General features: G+C 47.4%; 1 protein-coding gene across 17 annotated transcripts in view; it reads left to right on the top strand.

Annotated features, from left to right (window-relative positions):
- LOC143934553 (transcription factor HES-5-like) overlaps positions 1-14,807 on the top strand; it is a 215,884-nt gene that overhangs the window by 65,002 nt on the left and 136,075 nt on the right. For 14 of the 17 annotated variants that reach the window (XR_013263298.1, XR_013263303.1, XR_013263304.1 and 11 more), the window contains one exon: positions 4,797-4,937. The exons of 2 other annotated variants lie outside the window; for them this stretch is intronic. The gene's annotated coding sequence lies outside the window, so the exon portion shown is untranslated. Of the gene's footprint in view, positions 1-4,796; positions 4,938-10,291; positions 10,419-14,807 lie in introns of those variants that run through there. One more of the 17 variants, XM_077458272.1, reaches the window with a different exon arrangement.

Below are 14,807 nucleotides of genomic sequence, written 5' to 3'. Positions count from 1 at the left end.
TGACCCTCCACTCCCCCTCAAAAGCAATATGAGCGTTATGTGTCAGCAAAAATCCCCCCACAAAAACACTGAGCACTAATCTGCATGCTTACCCCCTAAGCATGAATCCCCCCTCCTCCCAGTACAAATTGTCCCTCCCAGCTGAAATCTGCCCCCCCCATCCCCCAAAAATAATTCACCCCTCCTAGCACCAATCCTCTACCCCTAAATTGTCTCCTCCCGCGGTGTCGGGGTGGGGGGGCGGAGGAACGCTGGGACCTGCGGTGTCGGGGCGGGGGGGAGGAACGCTGGGACCTGCGGTGTCGGGGTGGGGGGGAGGAACGCTGGGACCTGCGGTGTTGGGGTTGGGGGGGAGGAACGCTGGGACCTGCGGTGTCGGGGTGGGGGGGAGGAACGCTGGGACCTGCGGTGTTGGGGTGGGGGGGAGGAACGCTGGGACCTGCGGTGTCGGGGTGGGGGGGAGGAGGAACGCTGGGACCCGCGGTATCGGGGTGGGGGGAGGAGGAACGCTGGGACCTGAGGTGTCGGGGTGGGGGGGAGGAGGAACGATGGGACCTGCGGTGTCGGGGTGGGGGGAGGAGGGGGGGATGCTGGGACCTGCGGTGTTGGGGTGGGGGGAGGAGGGGGGGACGCTGGGACCTGGGGTGAGGGGGAGGAACGCCGGGACCTGCGGTCCCCCGGTGGGGGGGGAGACGCCGGGACTTGTCAGGGTGGGGGGGGAGGGAGGGGGGACGCCGGGACTTGTCAGGGAGGGGGGACGCCGGGACTTGTCAGGGTGGGGAGGAGGGGGGACACCGGGACTTTTCAGGGTGGGGGGGAGGGAGGGGCGACGCCGGGACCTGTAGTCAGGGTGGGGGAGGGGGGCGCCGGGACTTGTAGTCAGGGTGGGGGAGGGGGGATGCTGGGACTTGTAGTCAGGGTGGGGGAGGGGGAACGCTGGGACTTGTAGTCCCCCGGGGGAGACACACCTGTCCGGGGCCCAGTAGCAGGACACAAATTCCGTCCTCGGCCAGCACAGCGGACATGGAGGGGGTCGGGCTCTCCTGGGAGGTGAATGGCCGGGACTTGGCGCTCTCCTTCTTCCTTCTCTTCGCTCCGACATGGTGACAGGCTCTTCCTCGGGCGTACCTTCAGGACGGGCCCGGAGCGGGAGGCGAACATCCGGGGATCCATCGCTCTGTGTTAGAAGAAGACAGGATACATTTCCTACTTTCCCGCTCCCCCTTTACGCCACTAAGACGTGGCAGCGTCGGTACGTACAATGCGGCGTTTGTCCACGTCACGTGATGACTGGAGCTCCAGTCTACAACCCGATATTCGGTCTCGTGAGATCTCATGACAGGAACCACCAGAAGTCACACGGGGCGTCTGGCCGTTGGCCGCCATCTTCGTTGTGGCCAACGATATGTTGAAATCCCGGCTGCCTCGTCTTTGTACCGGGAATGTTATCCTCTTACAGGATATCTTTACCCCTGCTCTGGTCTACCAGCCCGCTGGGAAGGAGCCAAGCTGCGGGTTAAACGGGGACGGCGGAGAATGGGCGCCATCTTGGTTGTGGAACCCATGTTATGGAGGAGCATATCTGTGAGGAGATTTTTTATTTTTTTAATTATTATACTAATGTTTAGGGCACGGAGGTGTCCGGGTGTTTTCCATCATTTCCAGGGTCTGTTTACAGGTGTGGAGGGGCTGAGGCCTGCTTGGTGAGGGTTGCAGTGCTGTGGCGGTATGTCAGGACGGCCGCATACACCTGTACAGCTCCCCGCGTCCGGTCTGCGTGTCGCCAGAACCGCCGGCCTTGGAATAAGTGGTCAGGGCTCGTCTATTTTAGGCATCACACCCCAGAAATGCGAGCTGCAGTGGATCACTTTTCAGAGGGCGTTTGACAGGGGAGGAGTCCGCACGTTGAGATCACAGTGGGATTCCTCCATTCACACCCGTGTACTCCAGGAATGCACGCAAAACGCGTTCCCGGATACCCATGGAAAATGCTCATCACATTTCTGGTGCCAATCGTCAGCCCCAAACACAGCGAGGAGACGCGATCGCCGCTCAAATAAAAGAGCTACGGGTGTGTGCAGAGAGGACCATTCAAATCAATGGGCCGTCCTATGGTGTCACACAAAATACAAACGCACAGAGGTGTGACCGGGGCCATAGAGAGGGGGAGGGACAAGAGACCAATCAACAAGACTAACGCGTTTCGATGTTTTGGGACTTTGTAAATAAAATGTTAAATATTAAACCGCTTCGTGCCGAATCCATATATATATATATATGTAACAGACACTCTCAGCTTAGACAACTGCAGCCAGAAACCCTGCTGGGAAGTCATAGTTCAGTCTGAATAATGTGTCCGAATGAATCCCTGACAGGTTGCAATCCTAAATACTGCCCTGTGGCCCAGTCTCTGAAGGGAGGGGGTCATGCTCTGCTTCAGTATGTCACAGTACATGTTGGCATTCATGGTCCCCTCAATGATCTGTGTATATAGGGGGGGTGAATTATATGTATATATGGGGGTGTATTATATGGGGGAGGGGAGTATTATATGTATATATAGGGGGGGAGGGGGTGTATTATATGTACATATTGTGGTGGGGGGTATATCATATGTATATATTCTGGGGGAGGGGGTGTATTATATCTATATATGGGGGGAAGGGGGTGTATTATATGTATATGTGGGGGGTGTATTATATGTACATATTGTGGGGGAGGGGTGTATTATATGTATATGTGGGCGGAAGTGGGTATATTATATGTATATGTGGGGGGTGTATTATATGTACATATTGTGGGGGAGGGGGTGTATTACATGTATATATGGGGGGAAGGGGGTTATTATATGTATATATGGGGGTGTATTATATGTATATATGGGGGTGTATTATATGTACAAATTGTGGGGGAGGGGGTGTATTATATGTATAGATGGGGGTGTATTATATGTACATATTGTGGGGGAGGGAGAGTATTATATGTATATATGGGGGGTGTATTATATGTACATATTGTGCGGGAGAGGATGTATTATATGTACATATTGTGGGGGAGGGGATGTATTATTATATGTACATATTGTGGGGGAGGGAGAGTATTATATGTATATATGGGGGGTGTATTATATGTACATATTGTGCAGGAGGGGATGTATTATATGTACATATTGTGGGGGAGGGGATGTATTATTATATGTACATATTGTGGGGGAGGGAGAGTATTATATGTATATATGGGGGGTGTATTATATGTATATATGGGGGGTGTACATAGTTTCCAACATTGGAGCGGGGCATTTGTTTTTGGCGTTGTGACGTAGCAGGAAAAATAAAAATGTGGCGCAGCAATAAATGGGTGTGGTTTATCTATATATTGGGTGTGACTCGAAAGGGGTGTGGTCAGAGTCTGAGATGAACGAGGATTGGAGGGAGAGACGAAGGGAGAAAGCGAGCAAAAGAAAGAAAAAAAGAAAGAGGGATGGAGGGACAGCAGGCCCAGATCCTACAATCCAGAAAGTTTAACAATCAGCATCTAAAGATACTCCAATCATCCCGGCACCATGGTTGTTATGGTGTCAGGATGATTAAAGCGCATTATTTCTATTACATTGTAATATAAAATTAAATCATTCAACTTGCCATAATGCTGAATCAGTGGGAGCTATGAGCGTGTCACCTGCCCCCAGATGCCACCAGGCATTCCCGGCGGAGTCCCTCCTTACATCAGGCATTCCCGGCGAAGTCCCTCCTTACATGAGGCATTCCCGGCGGAGTCCCTCCTTACATCAGGCATTCCCGTCGGAGTCCCTCCTTACATCAGGCATTCCCGTCGGAGTCCCTCCTTACATCAGGCATTCCCAGCAGTGGAGACTCTCCGCCGCCATTACTGAACAGAATGGGACAAAATACCCGGGTAGCTGCCAATATCAATTGCTCTGCCCCTCCCACATCAGGTCGCAGCCGGGCGGGAGGAGGGCGGTGCCGCAGCTCAATTTCTAGTAGCAGTCGCCTGGCCTCTTGTTTGTTGTGGTCTTCAGGAAAATGGCTGCCGGTGGATAGATTGTCTCCGCCGGCCTCAGACCTCTAGCGGTGAAAAATTGGCATTACAAGTCTTCTCTCTTCTTTCTTCTCTCTGTCTCCTTTTTTTATTTTTCTTGTCTTTCTACTTTTTGCCTTTCTTCTGTCTGTCTCTTTTCTTTCTTCTTGTGACCTTCCATCTCTCTCTTCTCTGTTTTTACCTTTTTTCTTTTCTCGTTTTGTCTTTTCAGTTTTCTCTTTAATCCTCTTTTTTTCCTCCTCCTTCATTCCTCCTTGCTTCTCTGCTTCCTCTTTCCCTTTTCTTTCCCCTTCCCCTTTCCTTTCTCCCTTCCTTCTTTCCTTTCCTTTCCTTTCCTCTCCTGTTTCATTTCCTTTCCTTTTCTTTCCCCTTCCTTCCTTCCTTCCTTCCTTCCTTCCCTCCTTCCCTTTCCCCTCCTTTTTTTCTTCCTCAGCAAAGGGTTTGTGTAGAATTTTCAGTGTTAACATGTCACATCCCCTTTTGAACACCTCGTGATTTATATACACAGATCAGCCAAAACGTTATGACCACTGACAGGTAAAGTGACTAACACTGATTATCTTCACGTGGTTAAGGGCATCATGAATGTGCAATATACAGTAATACAAGCTGAGCTGTGATTGGACGGTATGATGGAGCCATTGCACTTTTCCAGTCCTAATTACTCTTTCTGTTTGTATTGTTATATAAGAATTATATTTTCCCCTGTCTGACCTTTCCTCTCCGTTCTCTTTCAGGAGAAATGCGTGGCGGTGTTGACCCATGTGGAGCGCACAGACTTCCTGTCACCCATGTGTATCGGAGAAGTGGGTCACCTATGGAAATCACCTACACGTCAAAGCACTCGGTGAACGTCCTGGCCGAAAACATCCTGACAGGTGAGTGCAGAGCATGCCGGCCACAGCTGAGAGCCTGCTGACCGTTTGAGCAGCACCCACCCCATCCAGTAACGAGAAGTGGGCTTGTGTTTTTGTTTTTTTTGGAGGGGGGGGCTGAGTACCAATTTTTTTTTTTTTTTGTGCCCACTTCCGCAATCCTCGACTAGGCAAGGATGAAGGATGAAGTCCCTTGCCCTGCCCCCTCCACTCCCACAGCCTCCTGGAACATGTGACATGTCCCAGGAGGCTGCGGGACCGCTCACAGGGCACCTTGTGAGCTCAGGTACTAGGGGAATATAAAGAGAAAGGGATACTTACTAACGATCCCTAGGTCAGACTTTAAAGGTATATAAAACGAATAGCACAGTATAGAAAAATAACAGTTTATTAGGAAAAAAAAAACCCATCAATAGAGCATTCAAAGGTTAAAAATCACATATATGATACAGAGTATACAGTGAGCCCTTGTGTTTTGACGTGTTTCACTGTTAGGCTTCTTCAGGACATAATCAAGGTATTCAAAGATAGCAGATGAGAGAATGAATCTCAGTGTCTAGAATAGAATTTACTCGTTTTACTCGTTTTAAAAAAGAAAAAGCTATTCTGGTAGCCATAGTTTACATATTACATATTTAGATTAAAAAGCGCTTGTCTGTTCAAAAGGAAAAAGTCGACGTGCAGATGGACACAGAAAACCAGTGGGGTAAAAAAAAAAAAAAGGAAATCCACACCCCAACATAGGGCAAAGACAAACCAAAAAAACAATACAAATAAAATATAGTAGTGAAAATAAGAGAATAGAAATACCCTGCAGGCACTGGGGAGACCGATGGGGCTTCTCGGGAAAGCCAAAGCTGGCTCCCATATCCAAGATGGTGGTGCCAGAGACCCGCACAGGTAAGAGCCGGCTGCAGGAAGGTGGCGCTGTATCCCCGGCTCTGGTACATGCCTGATTTTTTAAACTCAGCAGCTACAATATTTGTATCCGCTGACTGAAAAACGACTCTGAAGTTTCTCTTGTAATTCAGAGATTTTTTTATTAATACTTTTTTAGTACAATAAAGGCTTTTGTTTGGTGATTTGGTGAGATTAAGCCTGGGTTCAGCTGAACTCGCACGATTTCAAACGCGCTTTCCGGTCCGACTTTGGGAGCGATTTCAGAGATATCTGTGCGGGTTCCTGTATAGATGTCTATTGAAATCACCCCCCTCCCCCCGAAGTATCCATAAGTAACGCAGGAACTACTTTTTGGGAATCGGTGTGGCACCGCAAAGTTGACGTCGCATCAATTTCGGAGGTTGTGGAAATAGGCGTCACTTTGACATGCAATTCAACATGTCAAATCGCCCCGATGTGAACGTGGGCTAAAGGGGTTGTAAAGGCAGAAGGTGCATTTCTATCCATTATGATGAAAAGCCTTCTGTGTGCAGCACAAATTGTTGTTGTTCTTACTTTCGGATTTCTGATTTTTTTTCGTTTTCCTATTTTACGAACTTTCGAAAAAAAATGGAATTTCGGAAAACGAAACAAACTGCACATGTCTAATTTCCATCTGACTGTCATCCGAATTTGCCGAACGGATGGGGAGAACGTATCCCCCACCTGTCTGTTTTTAGCAGACCGGATCGGATGCCGGCGGTTGTCAGTGGAAACATGTCCGCTGACACCGCTCCATAGAGAACAATGGTTGGTAATGATTGGTTCGTCAGTGTGAAAGGGGCCTAATTTGCAAAAATGTATTTATTTATGCAATCCAAGGACAAAAACAAAACAAACAAAACTATTTTGTTATAGGGAAGTGTAAATGTAAACTTTTCGTATTTTCCTGTTTAACCACTTTCCATCCAGCGATGTACCGGTACGTGATTGGACTTCCACTGGGTGCACTGGGATTATATGTAGCTGCGGGCATCACCCTGGTACCGTTTGTTCTCTTGTAATAGCAACTGGAGGGGCTCACCAGCTGCTGGATTGCTATTACAAGCAGCGGGAGGGGACGTCCCCCCCGCCACCTTCCACGTCTCTCTCACTCTCCTACCAGGAGGCCAGAGCGACCAGCCGGCACATCTGCCATCTGGCCAGGCAGCTGAACAGGATCTGCTTTTGCTCGGCTGTTCGTAATAGTAACCCGGAAGCAATGACATCGCTTCCAGTTTACTCCAAAACCATTAGCACCATTTTTAAAAAAAAATCAAAAGCCTTCAGAAACAGCGATCTTGGTGGTTTGAATAATGCTTTTAAGGGCAGAGCAGGAATTTGGCGTCCTACAGACCCCCGAACTCTCCAAAAAGAGGCTGTGTACATTCCTTGTGATAGCTATAAAAGCGATTAAAATAAATTAAAGCAACAGTTAAATTAAATAATTTAATAATAATAAAAAAAAAATTAAGTGCCTCTCTCCTCCCATGCTTACACACAAAGGTGAACGCGCACTTTGGTCCCACGCACATACAAACGGCGTTCTTTCAGTACTTTCACTTTAAGTAGATGACGGGTTCCCATAACACATTATAATCTTGTCATTTCAGTTTTGGGAAAGCTCCTTGCTGAGAACTAAAATCCAATGAACTGGCCTTTGTGGCTTCATAATGATGGCGGTTCACCGCTCCAGAGCCGATCTTCAGAAGCCGCAGAGCGCCGACAAGCGATTTCCCCTTTAAACCCTCATAGCCGCCATTATCTGGTTTTGCTCTTCTGAGACGACTTCCCAATTTCCTCCCGAGTTTTATATACTGATGAGGACAAGCCGTGCCGCTGTGCTAAATTCTCTGTCTCTGCCGCTCCGTGCATTATTCATGGTCTGTATTGGGCGCCTCTGAATCTCCAATGTTGTCCGCAGGCGGCCCCAGCGGGGAGCAGCGGCGATGTAACACTGATATTTGCCCGGATGCCGCGGCGCAAAAAAATATGGAATCTGCAGAAGCGTCTCCATAGTAAATGACACGCTGAGCGCTAAAGTGGCTCTTCAGTCCCACCGAACCGTATATGATAGAGGGAAAGACACAGAACATCCTATTATTTCCTCTGATGGAGAGAGATGTGTAGACCGACTTCACCCCGTACCGGCGGCGTTCTCTGATTGGCGAGGATGATGTGTTCTGGTGTGTGGTGAACCCAGAGTCCTCCAATCATTCCATCGATACAAGAAGTCAAATGACATTTACATTTTAGAATTAAAGGAGTTGTAAAGGCAGAAGGTGCATTAAGATAAAAAGCCGCCTGTGTAGAGCAGCCCCCCCTAATTACTTACCTGAGCCCCATCTCCCTCTCCAGGGATGTCCACGCATCTCTAAGCCATCCAGGACACTCCTCCTTATTGACGGAGACACCGCAGCAGCGCCATTGGCTCCCAAGGCTGTCAATTAAAGTCAGTCAGCTAATCAGGGGAGAGAGGGGGTGGAGTCAGGTCCGTGCTCCGTGCCTGAATGGATACACGGAGGTCTGCCTTGGTTCGACGGGAGGGAGGGGCCAGGAGTGCCGGCGAGGGACCCGAGAAGAGGAGGATAGGGGCTGCTCTGTGCAAATCTATCTGCATAGAGGAGGTCAGTATAACATGTTTGTTATTAAAAATAAAAATACTGAGCCTTTAACCACCTACAGACCAGAAGATTTTTACCCTTAATGACCAGGCCATTTTTTGTGATTCGGCACTGCGTCACTTTAACTAACAATTGCGCGGTCGTGTGACATTGTACCCAACGTCCTTTTTTCCCCCACAAATAGAGCTTTCTTTTAGTGGTATTTGATTACCTCTGCGGTTTTTATTTTTTGTGCTATGAACAAAAAAAAGCGACAATTTTGAAAACAAAAAAAATAGTTTTTTTACTTACTGCTATAATAAATACCCCCCTCCCCCCCAAAAAAAAAATAGAAAACAAACTTCTTCCTCAGTTTAGGCCGATAAATATTCTTCTACATATTTTTGTTAAAAAAAATTAAAATAAGCGCATATTGATTATTTTACGCAAAAGTTATAGCATCTACAAAATAGGGTATATATTCATGGCATTTTTATTATATAATTTTTTTTTTAATAGTAATGTCAGTGATCTGCGATTTTTAGTGAGACTGGAATATTGCGGCGGACAGATCGGACACTTTTGAAATTTTTTGGGGGAGATAATCGACATTTGTACAGCAATCAGAGCTAAAAAAAGCATCAAATTGTGGGTGTGATCAAATTCCACTAACAGTGGCAGGGTTGTAAAGGGGCGGGATCATCCAGTGGGGGGTAATAGGCGTTTTTTTGGGGGGGTTGTGGTTGAGTTCCTGTACTTATTTTCTGTGAAAAAAAAAACTGACAGGTTGGAACTTGGTGGAACTCGGATCCACCACCTCTGGCTCAGGCCCTCTACTCCCTGTTCACCTCTTTTGCTTGTAAACACCGAAGTCCGGCTTCTCTGTTTACAAGTGACAGTTTGTCTTCCCAATGGTTCCCACTGAGTACAAGGTGGGGGCAGGGGAGATGCAGGTGCCCAGGGTACAGTGCAGAGGCCGACACCCCCACTGGATGATCCTGCCCCTTTAAGACTCTCCCACTGTTAGTGGAATTTGAATACACACACCCGCCAAACCGCATCAAACTGTGGGTGTGGTCAAATTCCGCTAACAGTGGGAGGGTTTTAAAGGGGTAGGATCACCCAGTGGGGGGTGAGAGGGGGTTGAGTTCCTGTACCTATTTTCTGTGAATTAAAGCCCTGAGTATATATAACTCTACTAGTAGTATATATAATGTATCTGATGCTCCACCATCTATGTGGACTTCACTGCAGTGAAAAAAATGCCAAATTATGACCAGTAATTGTAAATGATAATGATGGTGGACCTAAACATAAAAGTGACCATGCCATGTAATGAATTCTGGTTTATGGTCTTATCATAGTGATTGATTTGATTCACATCACTTCATTGCTTCCTTTGATTTATGGTTTGGCTCATCATCATCACTGCCCCGCACATGCCCATTGCATGGCATCATGGCTGCGCATGGCATGCATTGCATGTGTGAGGCCGTGTAATGATGAGCAAAACCAGAACTAAAATCATATAAAAAGGTATCCAATGAAGTTGTGTGATGTGAATCAATCACTAAGACAATGACATATAGTCATAAAACCATAATTAATGGGACACGTTGTCATTTCATTCGTGTCAATAATATATTGGCTCAGGCTGGCGGCAGCGCAGGCCATACAGTCAGTCCCACATATATTATATTCAGTAAGTGCAATTATAATAATAATATATTTTACATTACAATACCTTTTCTATCATTCTTATTATTTCAGTCATGGTTTATGTCTTGTCTTAGTGATCTTTTCACAAATACTGTGTAATTTTTTTTTTTTTTTAAATATATTTCTTCAATTTCTGACTGCTTGAATTAATTTTTTGATGAAAAAATTGAAAACCATGGGCACTTGGGTATCAATCGTGATGCATCGTGGAATCGAATTGCGGACAGGATAATCAAATTGAATGGTGAGACCGGTGAAGATGCACCCCCCTAATATTAATACATAAACACCTTATACACATCCCTACACACACCAGAAGTGGAAGAAGTAGCCATAGAGCCCCTTCCAGCCTTGCAAATGTGGTCTGTGCATCCAAGTGGTAATAACCCCCTCCCCCCCCCCGGTCATGAAAAGATTAAGTAAAAGAGGAAGTAATTAAAATGTAAATATACCAAATTTTTATTGTGTGTTTATGAAAGTATAATTATGGACCTGACAAATATTATTTTCCTTTTCCAACTATATATACTCTGATTAAAACAAGAGTCCTTTAGTAAAATCAATTGGCCAGAAGTGAAGATCTGGTGATCGCCCATTCGCTGACACACTTTTGGCCAAGAGATTCCAAGCCTGCCCACCACGGCAAGGTAGACTCTTCTAGGGCAGGACCTACACTAACTACACTAAGCTACCCTACTGGATGCTAGTCATCCTCTCTCTAATGTTGGATGTATGTTTGTAGTACGGCCTCATCCTATAATCTGTGTGTGCGATCTACTCTCTCCTAATTTGGTTGTGTGTCTGTGTACATCTATCTAAAGCATGGAGCGGTCAGTTTATGTACATATGGATGTCCTCTGTTAGTGTAGGTCAGTGTATGCCAGTCATTGTATGTAAGTGTGTGTCAGTAAATAAATGTTAGTCCTGTTTTTACCCGGGCACGTAGCCAAACTCATCTGCAATTTGGAGTTCATCTTGCCTGAGGTCCTCCCGATTTGAGGATGAAGGAATCGCATGCTCTGTCCATCTGTCCATCTCCTCCTCCTCCTTCCTCCTCCCTCCTCCTCCCTCCTCCTCCTCCTCTTCTGGGGTCACCGACTGGCACCCTTCAGCTCCTCCTCTTCTGGGGTCACCGACTGGCACCATTCAGCTCCTACAGACCCCCAAAGGGCCTGGTATGGATTAGAGGGACTCCCACCCTGATTTAACTTAAAATGTTATTGCTGGCAATTCTTTGGTTTTCATCCAGCTGCCGGCAGGAAAAAGCTGATGAGTCAGTTGTTAAGGACATGTCCCACTCCTTAAAAACCAGCTATTGTTAAGGACGCCACACAGGTCCCAGAAGACAGCAGGGACCAGTGGCATCACGCAGCATGAGTCTCGCATGTGCAGTAGGGAACCAGCAAGTGCAGCCTCAAGGCTTCTCTTCCTGATTCCCTCACCAAAGATGGCAGCGGCAGCATCCACCCGCCACCCCCAACCATACCAGGCCACATGTCCTCAACATGGGGGGTGCTTTGGGATAGAGGGGCCCCCCCTCCTCCCTCTCCCCCTCCCCGCACCCCCATCACCAACCATACCAGGCCACATGTCCTCAACATGGGGGGTGCTTTGGGATAGAGGGTCTCCCCCTCCCCGCACCCCCATCACCAACAATACCAGGCCACATGTCCTCAACATGGGGGGTGCTTTGGGATAGAGGGGCTCCCCTCCCCCTCCCCGAAAGCAGCTTGCCCCCCATGTTGATGGGGACAAAGTACTTAGGGGGAGGGAAGCCCCATACCCCAAACACCCCTCATGTTGAGGGCATGTGGCGTGGTATGGATTGCGGGGACCCACACGTTGATTTATTTTAAAATGTTATTGCTGGCAATTCTTTGGTTTTCATTGGTTGAAGGTCATTAATTGTTAAGGATATGGTCTACTCCTTAACAACCAGCTATTGTTAAGGACGCCACACAGGTCGCAGAAGACAGCAGGGACCAGCGATGTCGCGCATGCGCAGTAGGGAACCAGGAAGTGAAGCGTCAAGGCTCTGCTCTCCTATCCATCCTCCCAGGAACGGTCCAATCTCAGAGATGTGGTCTTTTAAGATTTTTCCTCTCGGCAGCTCGCCATGTCATCTCCTTATACTGGAAGAAGGACTCCATCTCCAAGTGGGTGGATATCCTTAATGACATAATGCTCATGGAGGAATTGCAGGCGAAGGCCGAGGACACTTACGATAAGCTCACCATGTTGTGGTCACTCTGGCGTCACCATTCCAAGACTGAACTGTTTCTTAATAATCTTAGGATCTAACAAGCAGGCCTACCGCCATTTTTTGAATGGAGGTTGGTGTCGCCGGGGTGACCACGAAAGACATTGAGAGGTGGAACTTACTTGAATCTACCCCTAAGCCCGACCTTTACAGTGGATTTTATACCAACAACTGAGAATGTCCTACACAAAACCTCTCCGGTAAATGCATTTGCTGTGCTTCCCCCACTTCCCCCCTTTTTTTGTTGTCTGGTTCTGTTTTCTCATTTTTATATCCTCCCTTACCCCCCTGTATTGATACCCCGGCTACCCCCCTATATATGATAGAATGATGGATGGCAAATATACCTGGACGGTGTCCGAAAGTCGATGACACTACTCAGGGAAATGCAGGTTTATAGTCATGTGAAGAAATGTTCCTAGCCATTAAAGCCGTCCGCAATTGCAGTCTTATGCACCTGGCACTAAGGATGGGATGCCTTAGCTCCCTCATCCCCTTCCCTTCCCTGCCCCACCCTCACCCTCTTTACTCCCTTGTACCCCCCCTTTTTTATTTTATTTAAAAACTCCACTGCTCATTAAAGCTAAAAAACGTCCATGTGTGCATCGACACATAGGCTAACATAGAGTGGAGTTTATGGGCTTTTAAAAAAACGCCCAAACTCCAATAACCTGCAGTTTATGAGCTCCAGTGTGCTTGGAGCCTTAGTTACTAGCCTTATTGCCAAGTTTTTTTTCATCTGTTCCAGTGCTTTGACATCTTCTCTGATCTCTCTGAGCAGTTCAACATGTTCTTTTTCTTTATTCACCGTTCTTTCCTGCATCTTTGTAACTTCTTTTTCCTTCTCTGCCAGTTTTTTCTTAGTTACAGAGAGCTCTTCTTCCCTTTCTGCCAATTTTTTTTGCACCTCTGCAAGTTCCTCCTTCATTGGCTGTAACTCTTCTGTCGCCACTTCTTCCACCCTTGGCCCTCCTTCCGGGTCCAGGAGACCTTCCTCCATCCTCTGTAGGTTGTCCCTGTCTCTCAATCTGTTCCTGCAACACCGAATTCTATGCAGATAAAGAAAGAAATGTTATAAGAATGTGTCCATAAACCAGCAATAATCTTCAGAATTAATAGCTGATGCCACCTAAATCTGTGTTTGATAGAAAACAAATAGTCCCGCGCCATCACCCCATTTGTTACTGTTACCAGCAGCCTCAGTTCATTCACCCCCTCCCCCATAGAACAAATGTTATGCCCTGTACACGCGGTCGGACGGAAAATGTGCGATCGAATTTTGTTGTCGGAAAATCCGATCGTGTGTGGGCTCCATCGGACTTTTACACGCAAAAAGTTTGAGAGCAGGATCTAAAATTTTCCGACAACAAAATCCGATCGTTTTAAATTTCGATCGCGTGTAGACAATTCCGACGGACAAAGCGTCACGCATTCGCAGAATAAATTACGAGACGAAAGCTATTGGCTACTGGCCTCTCTATAGTCCTGTCGTACGTGTTCTACATCACCGCGTTCCGAACGATCGGATTTTCCGACAACTTTGTGTGACTGTGTGTATGCAAGAGAAGTTTGGGCCAAAATCCGTCTGAATAAATCTGACAGATTTTGTCGTCGCAAAGTCCGACCGCCTGTACGGGGCATTAGAGGTGCTTTAATCTCATGATGACCAGTGAGGGGCGTGTGCTGCTAAACCCCGGGCAATAAGTACAGAAAACACACCGCCTCAGTCTGATCAACTGCCCACCTATAGGAAAAATGGTAAATATTGGGAGGGGGGGAGGGCTCAGATACAGTGGGTGATAGCATGAAGTGTAATGGAGAAAACCTATGAAGAATGTGCAATAACTTACCCAAAGTAAAGTCCTGCAGGAACTCCGATTAATAATCCTAGTACCAAGAGTACAGCAGCTACACACACATATGGGAGGTAGCCGCTTCTTTTTAGCTGGTCGTAGATATTGGCCAAAGATTCAACATCAGGATTGGTTTTTATCCCCTTATGGGTACTGGTCTCCGTTGTCACTGTTGGAGACACTATGGGGACCTCCTCAGTGGAAGTGTCTGGTGGTGTCTCCCTCTCTACCTCCAGGTCACTTTGTTCCTCCCTGTCTGTCTTGGTGGTCTCAGAGGGAGCGTCTGGAGGAGTGTCCATGTTCCTTTGGACCTCCCTGACCAGCTCGGAATCGGTGGTCTCAGAGGGAGCATCTGGAGTTTTCCATGCAGTGTCCATGTTCCTTTCGTGCTTCCTAACTGGCTCGGAATCGGCCGTCTCATAGGAAGCACCTGGAGGGGTTTCCGTCTGGGTGTCCGTATTTCTTTCCTGGTCCCTGATCGTCTCGCTCTCGACAGTCTCGGTGGATGTGGGATCTGATG

This window comes from Lithobates pipiens, unplaced genomic scaffold (genome assembly GCF_037356315.1).
Source record: "Lithobates pipiens isolate NorthernLeopardFrog02 unplaced genomic scaffold, aLitPip1_a1.2 Scaffold_27, whole genome shotgun sequence".
Taxonomy (NCBI): Eukaryota; Metazoa; Chordata; class Amphibia; order Anura; family Ranidae; genus Lithobates; species Lithobates pipiens.
This window is presented reverse-complemented; position numbering and strand designations above follow the sequence as displayed.